Consider the following 10943-nt stretch of genomic DNA (forward strand, 5'->3'; position numbering starts at 1 on the left):
CTTTGAGATTTATCTTTCAACCTTTACTAGTTCTTAGTTCAAGGTAGTAAGATTACTTCTCTTTTATGATATCTTTGATTCCTTTGTGGTATTCTTAGAAGGCGATTAATACTAGTTATTAATTGTTGTCTCAAGTTACTCGTAAAGTGGTCAAGATCCGAATCTATTGTTTTGATTTGCTTTTTAAGTAAAGGCGTTTGATTTCTTCCATAAATCAAGACGTTGTTACTTTGATCTTGTCAAGGCTATAGAACTTGCGTTCTTGGAAGTTCTTGGAATTCTTTCCTTGAATTCTTCCCATATCCTTTATTTTCATCTCTTTAATTCTAGTTGTTCAATTTCTTGTTGTTATTGCTTCCGCAATTACTTCTCAAATTCTTACTCTAATTTGGATTCCCGACCTAGTTGTTATCAAGTGGTATCAGAGCGGTTTTATCAAGATTTCGTTCTTGGTAAGTCTTGGGATTTCTAGAATACTAAGAGCAAAGAAAAGAAAAGAAAAAAAATTAAAAAAAAAATCAATTTTTAGAACAAAAAATAGAATTGCGTGCTCTCCGGGATATTTCTTTTGTATCTAATTTGTTACCAAAAATTAACAAAGGAAACAAGAAGAGGGGATCCTAGATTTTCTTACTCTTTCTAATCTAAACATATAATCCTTTCCTTTTTGTTCGCGTCATGTTTCAACCGAGCCTAATAGTTCTAGGATTTGGTTTTTCTTTCATTAGTTCCCCAAAAATTTGAATTTTACTACTAAGAATTTCATACGAGTTGGGTTTAATTATAAATCTACAAAGTAATGTTCAAAGGTTATTCCGAGAAAAAAAGAGCTAATTTTTGTGATACAGTTTACACTTTTTTTTAAAGATGTCGCGTACAGGTAGTGATGATGAACGAAGGGTTCTCCAAGAAGCTGAAATCAAAGCAAGAAATGATTTTACCTTGCAAGCTATGCATCAACAATTTGAAAGGTTGAATTTGCAACTCCAAGAGATGAGGGATACCATTGCTGATCAAAATGATACAATAGCTGAACTTAGGAGGGAAAATAATGTTAGACCCCAAGCTAGGAGAAATGTACCCCATGCTCCCATTGTAAATCAAGAAAACCCTATAGATGATTTTAATGATATTGATTTTGATAGGGTGGGAAGAGATAGGAGGGGACAAAGAGGTAGAGTAGAAGATGACAATATAAGTAGTATAAAGATGAAGATGCCATCATTCAAGGGAGCAAGGGACCCAGACTTGTACCTTGATTGGGAGAGAAAGGTTGAAGCCATCTTTGATTGTCACAACTACTCTGAGGGTAAGAAAGTTAAACTTGTTGTTGTTGAGTTTTCTGACTATGCTGCTATTTGGTGGAAAAAGCTTGCTAGGGACAGATTGCAAGAAGGACAAGCACCAGTTGCTACTTGGGCTGAGATGAAGAGGGTGATGAGGAAGAGATTCGTGCCATCACACTTTCAAAGAGAGCTACAACAACGTCTTCAAACATTGAAGCAAGGGTCCATGTCTGTGGATGAGTACTTTAAGGCTATGGATATGGCTATGATCCAAGCTAATTGTACAGAGGAAGAAGAGGCTACAATGGCTAGGTTTTTAAATGGTTTAAATAAGGAAATAGCTGATGTAGTAGAATTACAACAATATGTAACAATAGATGAGTTAGTTGATTTGTGTGTAAAGATAGAAAATCAAAATAAAAGAAAGCAGACTAGCTCGTGGAAAGGTCGGACAAGCACCATCTCCAAGAAGCCATGGCCATATCATGAGATGAAGAGTTCTTCTAGACCTCAAGAAGACAAGGGTAAAGGTAAATTTGAGAACAAAGAGGGAGGTAAAACCTTTAACCCTAAACCTTTTACACCTTCTAGTTCTATTCAATGTCATAAATGTAAAGGAAGGGGACATATGATGCATGAATGTCCAAGTAGAAGAAACATCATTCTTAGAGAAGATGGAGGATATGAGAGTGAAAAAGGTGAGGGAGAAGAAGAGGGAGATGTGAGTGATGAAGATGATGTAGAACTACCTAATGAGGGCATGATTGGGGTAGTTAGAAGGATTATGACTATCAATTTGGCAAGCAATAGTGAAGAACAAAGGGAGAATATATTCCATACTAGGTGTGGGATAAAGGGAAAAACTTGCTCTATGATCATTGATAGTGGTAGTTGTGCTAATGTGGTGAGTTCATACTTTGTGGAAAAATTGGGACTTGCATGCATGAAACACCCTACTCCATATAGACTCCAATGGTTAAATGATAGTGGTGAACTAAAGGTAAACAAACAGTGCATGATTTCATTTAATGTTGGTAGATATGAGGATGATATTCTTTGTGACATAATACCTATGCAAGCTTGTCATATCTTACTGGGTCGTCCTTGGCAGTATGACAGGAATGTTTTTCATGATGGAAGAAAGAATAGATATTCTCTTGAACTAAATGGCAGGAAATTTACTCTTGCACCTTTATCTCCTTCTCAAGTGTTTGAAGATCAAAAGAGATTAAGAGAAACAATGGGAAAACCAAGGGGAGAGATAAAAAGTGAGCTTGAGGAAAAAGAAAAGAAAGAAGGCCAAGAATTAGAAAAAAGAGAGATGGCCGAGAGAAAGAGAGAGAGGGCAGCAATTTGAGAGAAGAGATAAAAAAGGGTTTGAATGAAAAAATAGACAGTCTTGGTGAGAGGAAAGAGGTTAAGGAAAGAAAAAAAGAGAGTTTTTATATAAAAACCAAAGAGTGTTTAAATGCAAGAAAAGAGGGGCTGCCCATAATACTACTTACTTACAAAGAGACTTTGATTAATTCTGAGTTGCTAACTTCTTCTTTGCCAAGTAGTATTTCTTCTCTTTTGCAGGATTTTGAAGATGTCTTTCCAGAAGATATTCCTAATGGATTGCCACCTTTACGTGGCATTGAGCATCAAATTGATTTTGTACCTGGATCACAAATCCCAAATAGGCCAGCCTATAGGAGTAATCCAGAAGAGACAAAAGAACTTCAAAGGCAAGTTGAGGAGTTGCTTGAGAAAGGTTTTGTGAGAGAGAGCATGAGCCCTTGCTCGGTTCCCGTCCTATTGGTACCAAAAAAGGATGGAACTTGGAGGATGTGCGTGGATTGTAGAGCAATCAACAAGATTACGGTAAAGTATCGCCACCCTATTCCTCGTCTTGATGACATGTTGGATCAATTACATGGATCCAAAATCTTTTCTAAAATTGATCTAAAAAGTGGTTACCATCAGATTCGAATGAATCCTGGAGATGAATGGAAAACTGCTTTTAAGACCAAATATGGGCTTTATGAGTGGTTAGTTATGCCTTTCGGCTTGACTAATGCACCTAGCACTTTCATGAGATTAATGAATCATGTTTTTAAGGATTTTCATGGAAAATTTGTTGTGGTGTACTTCGATGATATCTTGGTCTTTTCTAACACTTTAGAAGAGCATGTAGAACACCTAAAACAAGTTTTTGAAGTTCTTAGAAAGCAATTTTTATTTGCTAATCTTAAAAAGTGTACTTTTTATGTGGATCGTGTGATTTTCTTGGGTTTTGTAGTTAGTTCTAAAGGAGTTGAGGTTGATGAAGAGAAAATCAAAGCAATAAAAGAATGGCCTAAACCTAAGAGTGTAACTGAAGTTAGGAGTTTTCATGGACTTGCTAGTTTTTATAGGAGGTTTGTGAGAGACTTTAGTACCATTGCTTCTCCTTTAACTGAAGTTATTAAAAAGGATAAGATTTTTAAATGGGGAAAAGAACAAGATGATGCTTTTAACTTGTTGAAAGAAAAGTTATGTTCTGCTCCATTGTTACAATTGCCTGATTTTTCTAATCTTTTGAAATTGAATGTGATGCTTCGGGCAAAGGAATAGGTGCTGTTTTGATGCAAGATTCTAAACATATTGCCTACTTTAGTGAAAAGTTAAGTGGAGCCACATTGAACTATTCCACTTATGACAAAGAGCTATATGCTTTGGTAAGGGCTTTAGCCACATGGCAACATTACTTGTGGCCAAGAGAGTTTGTCATTAAAACTGATCATGAATCCTTGAAATACTTGAAGAGTCAAGGTAAGCTTAGTAGAAGGCATGCTAAGTGGGTTGAATTCATTGAAACGTTTCCTTATGTAATTTCTTACAAACAAGGGAAAGAAAATGTTGTTGCTGATGCACTTTCAAGGAGGTATGTCTTAGTTTCTACCCTGACTTCTAAATTAATGGGTTTTGATCAAATCAAGGGACTTTATGCTAATGATGTTGATTTTGGCAAAAATTTTGCAGATTGTAAGTTGAGTCCTTTTGAGAGGTTTAACCTCCAAGATGGCTTTCTCTTTAAGGAAAATAAGTTGTGTATTCCTAATTGCTTTTTACGTGAAGTATTTGTAAGGGAAGCACATTGTGGAGGGCTTATGTGACACTTTGGAGTCCCAAAGACACTAGACATACTGGCTGAAAATTTCTTTTGGCCTGGAATGAGAAAAGATGTTGAAAGAATGTGCGCACAGTGTTTGGAATGTAAACAAGCTAAATCTAAAGTGTTGCCACATGGTCTTTACACACCATTACCTGTTCCTACTTCACCTTGGATTGATATTTCCATGGATTTTGTGTTAGGTTTGGCTAGAACAAGATATGGTAAGGATAGTATATTTGTTGTGGTAGATAGGTTCTCCAAAATGGCTCATTTTATTCCTTGTTTAAAGACTAATGATGCCTCACATGTTGCTGATCTTTTTGTAAAAGAGGTTGTCAAATTTCATGGTATACCTAGAACTATTGTTAGTGATAGGGATGCTAAGTTTTTGAGCCACTTTTGGCGTGTGTTTTGGGGGAAGTTAGGTACTAAATTGTTGTTTTCTACTTCTTGTCACCCACAAACTGATGGACAAACTGAAGTAGTTAATAGAACCTTAGGAAACATGTTGAGGGCTGTTTTGAAAGGTAAATTAACTTCATGGGAAGATCACTTACCTATGATTGAATTTGCTTACAATAGAACAATCCATTCTTCTACAGGTATGTCTCCTTTTGAGGTTGTTTATGGTTTTAATCCCTTCACTCCCCTTGATTTATTACCATTACAAACTAATGATATTGCTAATCTTGATGGTAGGACAAAGGCTGAGATGATGAAAAAAATTCATGAACAAACAAGGCTTGCAATTGAGAAGAAAAATGAGCAAACTGCCTTGAGAAAGAATAAGGGACGAAAGCAAGTTATTTTTAAACCTGGAGATTTAGTTTGGGTTCACTTTAGAAAGGAGAGATTTCCTTCCAAAAGGAAGTCAAAGTTGCATCCTAGAGGAGATGGCCCATTTCAAGTCCTTGAAAGGATTGGAGACAATGCTTACAAGTTGGACCTTCCTGGTGAGTTCCAAGTAAGTGCCACATTTAATGTTGCTGACTTATCTTTGTTTGATGTAGGATCGAATTCGAGGACGAATTCTTTTCAAGAAGGGGGGAATGATAGCATCAAGAACAAGGATATAGTTAAGGACAATGATAGAGATGATAGAGTTTTGGAAGCTCCAAGGCCATTTACAAGATCTCAAGCTAAAGAGTTGCAAGCTAAGGTTGCTAGACTTCAATGGCAAATAAAGAAGCTTTTAATTGTAGAGGAAGAGCTCAAGCCCAAAGGAGATGAATTGTCCAAGTTTTACAATTATTTGGTAGTCCAAATTGAAGTCCAAGAGGAGGAAGATTGGGTTACCAAATCAGCCCTTGAAGTCCACCAATAGGGCTCAAAATGACCTTAAAAGAGGTCCAAAAGGGGTGTTTCAAAAGGAGCCCAATTGGAGTCCAAACCAATGGCCCAAACTAATAGTTTTAAGGCCCAAATCTGCCCCAAAAGGATTTGGCCGCCCCCCACTTAATTTTGATGGCTTTTGTTACCCCTTAGGAGCCACCTACCTAAGTTTGATGGCTATTGTGACCCCTAGCAGCCCCCTACCTAATTTAGATGACTTTTTAGCAACCCCCTACATTATTTTAAGTGCTTTTAACTCCTATAAATAAGGAGTTCTTCTCATTCATAAGACACAACATTTATTGATTAAGTATATCATACTTTGAGAGTTCTTTTGAACCTTTGTTACTTGTGCTTTGAGATTTATCTTTCAACCTTTACTAGTTCTTAGTTCAAGGTAGTAAGATTACTTCTCTTTTATGATATCTTTGATTCCTTTGTGGTATTCTTAGAAGGCGATTAATACTAGTTATTAATTGTTGTCTCAAGTTACTCGTAAAGTGGTCAAGATCCGAATCTATTGTTTTGATTTGCTTTTTAAGTAAAGGCGTTTGATTTCTTCCATAAATCAAGACGTTGTTACTTTGATCTTGTCAAGGCTATAGAACTTACGTTCTTGGAAGTTCTTGGAATTCTTTCCTTGAATTCTTCCCATATCCTTTATTTTCATCTCTTTAATTCTAGTTGTTCAATTCCTTGTTGTTATTGCTTCCGCATTTACTTCTCAAATTCTTACTCTAATTTGGATTCCCGACCTAGTTGTTATCATGGACAAAGGCTGAGTAGGAGCCACTACCACTACTGGCTCTTCAGACTGGCCAGTTACAGTAGTGGTTGTTCCCTTGTAGTTCTTGCTTTTAGGGTTGTCATCACCCTACATGTTGTACCATGAGAATGGGGCCTTTGCTTTCACTTTGATATCAAATGGCCGTTTTTCTACCTTTAGGTCTGTGAAGTACATGGTTAAGAAGCTGGGGAAGGGGTAGTTTCTGTCACCTTCACTGCCTACCTATGTAATCACCCGAGACATCACCTTCCCGGCGTTAATCGGGTACCCCGCCATGATTGATGCTACCAATACTGCCCGCTGAAAAGGGAGTGAGTTGTCATGAGTAGTGGGGTCCAATCTACTGCACACAAATGTTTCCCAACCCTTGGCCTCGAAATTCAAACTTCTTCTCAAAATCTTCACTCATGCATTCAACCAATCGGGGTGGTACCTGGGATTGCCAGATACTGTGCCAACCAAGGACGGACCTCCTCACCTAATTCCATCTTTGCCAAATACAACGACTCATCCTCCTCATCGAAGCCCAAGTAGTCATTTATTATTTTCCCATTAAACAGCACTTTCAAATTGCGCACCTTGATCACTTTGGTGCCCTTCTTGATGTGGGCAACATTGGAGTAGAATTCCTTGACCAGGTGCTCGTTTGCATCCTCATAGTTGTTTAAGAAATACTCCCAACCCACTCTCTCTCTAAACTGTCTTCTCATATTGGGGTTGTGAGGCAAGAGGTCTCTATCAACAAAACTCCTCTCCATAATCAATTTCCTCACAGGCCACCATTCTCTGAATTTATGGTAGGCCACCTCACTCACAAACCGGTCTTGCCACACCTCCGGTTTTCTAGTTCTAGCAATTCCTCCCACCTGAGGTTCACCCCCTTCTCCTACTACCTCTTCTTCTCCTGCTGGCTCGTCTTCTCCTACTGCACCCTCTCCGGATAATGAAGCTGTGGGAGAGGTGGAGTATTCATCCCCATTGCCTTCAGCTGAGCCCTCAGACAACCCAGAAGATACATTTACTGACATTTGGGCAGTGGGGGAAAGTGGAGGAGTGTCTCTTAATCTGTTTCTCTCCGACCAGTCAGGGATGTACTCTGGGATTGAGTCTGAAGATATATCCCGAGAGGGCTCGTATTCACTCCCAAACTGGTCAATGGCCCTATCAGCAGCTTTAATGAGCTTCCTCATGTTTTTGATGTTTTGCCAGGCTCGGGGATCTTAGCATCTTCTGTTTCCCTCCCCGGGGGGGTTCTCCTCTACCAGCTTGTTTAGAACCCTTGCCTCTTTGTTTCACCATTGTCTGCAATCATCAGTCATTAAGCTTGTTAGTATCCAGAAAGACAGTGAAGTTCACAGCTGTAGGAAATAAAATGTTGCAGACAATATCAAATGTTGCAGAGTGCGGACCGCACAAAATGCCAATGCAGTCCGCACAGAGGTGGGGGTCAAACTACCCACTCTCTGAACAATCGCTCCACGGAACGCACAAAATGCCAATGCGGTCCGCATTGAGGCACCGCGGACCGCACAAAATGCAATGCAGCTGCGGTCCTCAATGATCAGATTCCACGACTTGTAGCAATGCGGTCCGCACAAAATTCCATTGCGGACTGCACAAGAGCACTGCGGACCGCATAATTTCCACTGATTTTTAGTCCAATTTTACACCTAATTCTAACTTTAACAAGAAATTAACTACCCTAAGCTACCAAATTAAAAGAAATACGGGAAGAAAAAGAGAGAAGCTAAGGAAACAAAAATTAAAAGACAATGATCAAATCAAACAATCAAAAAGAAGTAAAAGTTACCAGATATGAGAGTGACTGATGATTAATCGAGGATATGCAGATGAATTTGTGCAAGATTAGCGTTGAACAGTGATTTTTTTAGGGTTCTGAGAGTTAAAAGATCGAAAAGTGTAAAAGGAGGGCCTCAGGCCCTATTTACAGAAAAGGAACTGGGCCCAGCTTACCTACCCCAATGCGGACCGCACAAAATGCAATGCGGTCCGCACCACATAGATGCAAAGTTTGAGAAGGTAACCACTACGGTCCGCACAAAATGTAATGTGGCCGCAGTGGTCCACCGCGGACCGCACAAAATGTAATGCGGCCGCGGTGGCAAACTTCAGAGAGCTGGTATTCTCATCCTTCATCAATGTAGTCTGCACTAATTTTGTGCCCCCCCCCCCCCCCCGCACTGAGTTCTTTGCGGCCGCACACAATGTAGTGCGGTCCGCATTGAAAACTTCAGAGACTTGAACAATTTTTCCACCATGTCCTGCACTGCATTAACACAAACTTGTAACATCTCACAACCAGTCAGTCCAAAAATAAATCCTATCCTACAATGTAAATCAAAGAAAAATACATGGGTTGCCTCCCAAGAAGCACCTAATTTAACGTCGCAGCACGATGCAGGTTACCATCAAATCATTTGAGATGAAGAAGTGCCACCACATGGTTGTCATCAATCTTACCCAAGTAGTGCTTGACACTATGCCTATTCACTATGAAAACTTCTCAATTTTTGTTCTTTAAATCAAGTGCACCAAACGGGGTCACACACACCACTTCAAAAGATCCACTCCATTTTGACTTAAGCTTTCCCGGAAATAGACGTAACTAGAGTTGAACAAGAGAACCAAATCACCCACTTTGAACTCCTTGCTACGAGCATATTTATCATGAAGGTACTTCATCTTGTCCTTGTACAAGGAAGAACTGGAGTAGGCATGGAATCAGAATTCATCAAGTTCATTAAGCTGCTCCACACGAAGACTGGCTGCAATATCCCATTCAAGATTTAGCTTCCTCAAAACCCACATGGCCTTGTGGTCTAACTAAACTGGTAGATGGCAAGCTTTCCCAAACACCAACCGATACGGAAACATACCAATCGGAGTCTTGTAAGCAGTCCTATAAGCCCAAAAAGCGTCATCCAACTTCTTTGACCAATCGGTCCTATTTATATTGATCGTCTTTGACAATATGCTCTTGATTTCCCTATTGAAGACTTCAACTCGGCCACTCGCTTGAGGATAATAGGGAGTAGAAACCTTGTGATTGATACCATACTTTGCAAGCAAAGTGTCAAAAGCTCTATTGCAAAAATAAGACCCCCCATCACTTATGATTGCACGAGGAGTACCAAACCTTGTAAAAATGCTCTTCTTGAGAAATGCAACAACACTCCTTGCCTCATTGTTGGGCAAAGCCACGACTTCAACCCACTTTGAAACATAGTCTACCGCCACAAGAATGTATGTGTTCCCACACGAGCTAACAAACGGGCCCATAAAATCAGTGCCCCATACATCAAAAATATCAACCTCAAGAATCGTATTGAGAGGCATCTCATCTTTCTACGAAATTTCACCTGCTCTTTGACATTTGTCACACCTCTTCACGAGTTCACTTGCATCTTTGTACAAAGTTGGCCAATAAAACCCACAACTGAGAACTTTGGAAGCCATCCTCGCCCCGCCAAATGGCCACTATAGGGAGAGGAATGACCAGCCTCCAAGATACACAATTGCTCTTCCTCCGAGACACACCTTCGGATCACACCATCTGTGCAAATCTTGGACAAGTATGGCTCATCCCAATAGAAATCCAAACTATAACGCTTGAGCTTCTTCCTTTGGTTAGAACAGAGCTCACATGGGATTATACCAGTCATAAGGAAATTAGCAACGTCCGCAAACCATGGCATATCATTCAATGACACCGAAAGGAGTTGTTCGTCCGGAAATGAATCATTGATCTCTAGGCCATCATGAGGCCTCCCCTCCTCCTCCAAGGGGGACAAGTGGTCCGCCACTTGGTTTTCACTACCCTTCCGGTCCACAATCTCCATATCAAACTCTTGAAGTAACAAGACTCATTGCATCAGTCTAGCTTTGGAATCCTTCTTCTTCATTAAGTACCGGAGTGCGGCATAATCGGTATGAATAATAACCTTAGCACCCATGAGATACGGCCGAAATTTTTGCATTGCGAACACAATAGCCAAAAGTTCTTTCTCGATCACCGTGTAGTTCACTTGAGCATCATTCATTGTCTTGCTCGCATAGTACACCGGATGAAACATTTTGTTCACTCTTTGACCCAAGACAGCCCCAACCGCAACATCGCTCGCATCAGACATGAGCTCAAAGGGCAGGCTCCAATTAGGTGCGGTAATGATAGGAGTGGTGGTCAACTTATGCTTGAGAAGTTCAAAGGGTTGCATACATTTTTCATCAAACACGAATTTGGCATCTTTTTCCAACAACTTGCATAAGGGATTCACCACCTTCGAAAAGTCTTTGATAAATCTCCGGTAGAACCCGCATGCCCAAGAAAACTTCGAACTCCCTTGATAGATGTATGGGGAGGAAGCCTTGAAATCACATCAAT

The 10943-nt window shown here is 39.8% G+C and overlaps 1 pseudogene; it reads left to right on the forward strand.

Moving 5' to 3' along the window:
• Positions 1-878: 878 nt before the first annotated feature.
• LOC138871348 (uncharacterized) lies at positions 879-5896 on the forward strand (annotated as a pseudogene).
• Positions 5897-10943: the final 5047 nt, after the last annotated feature.

This window comes from Nicotiana sylvestris, chromosome 6, assembly GCF_000393655.2.
Source record: "Nicotiana sylvestris chromosome 6, ASM39365v2, whole genome shotgun sequence".
Taxonomy (NCBI): domain Eukaryota; kingdom Viridiplantae; phylum Streptophyta; class Magnoliopsida; order Solanales; family Solanaceae; genus Nicotiana; species Nicotiana sylvestris.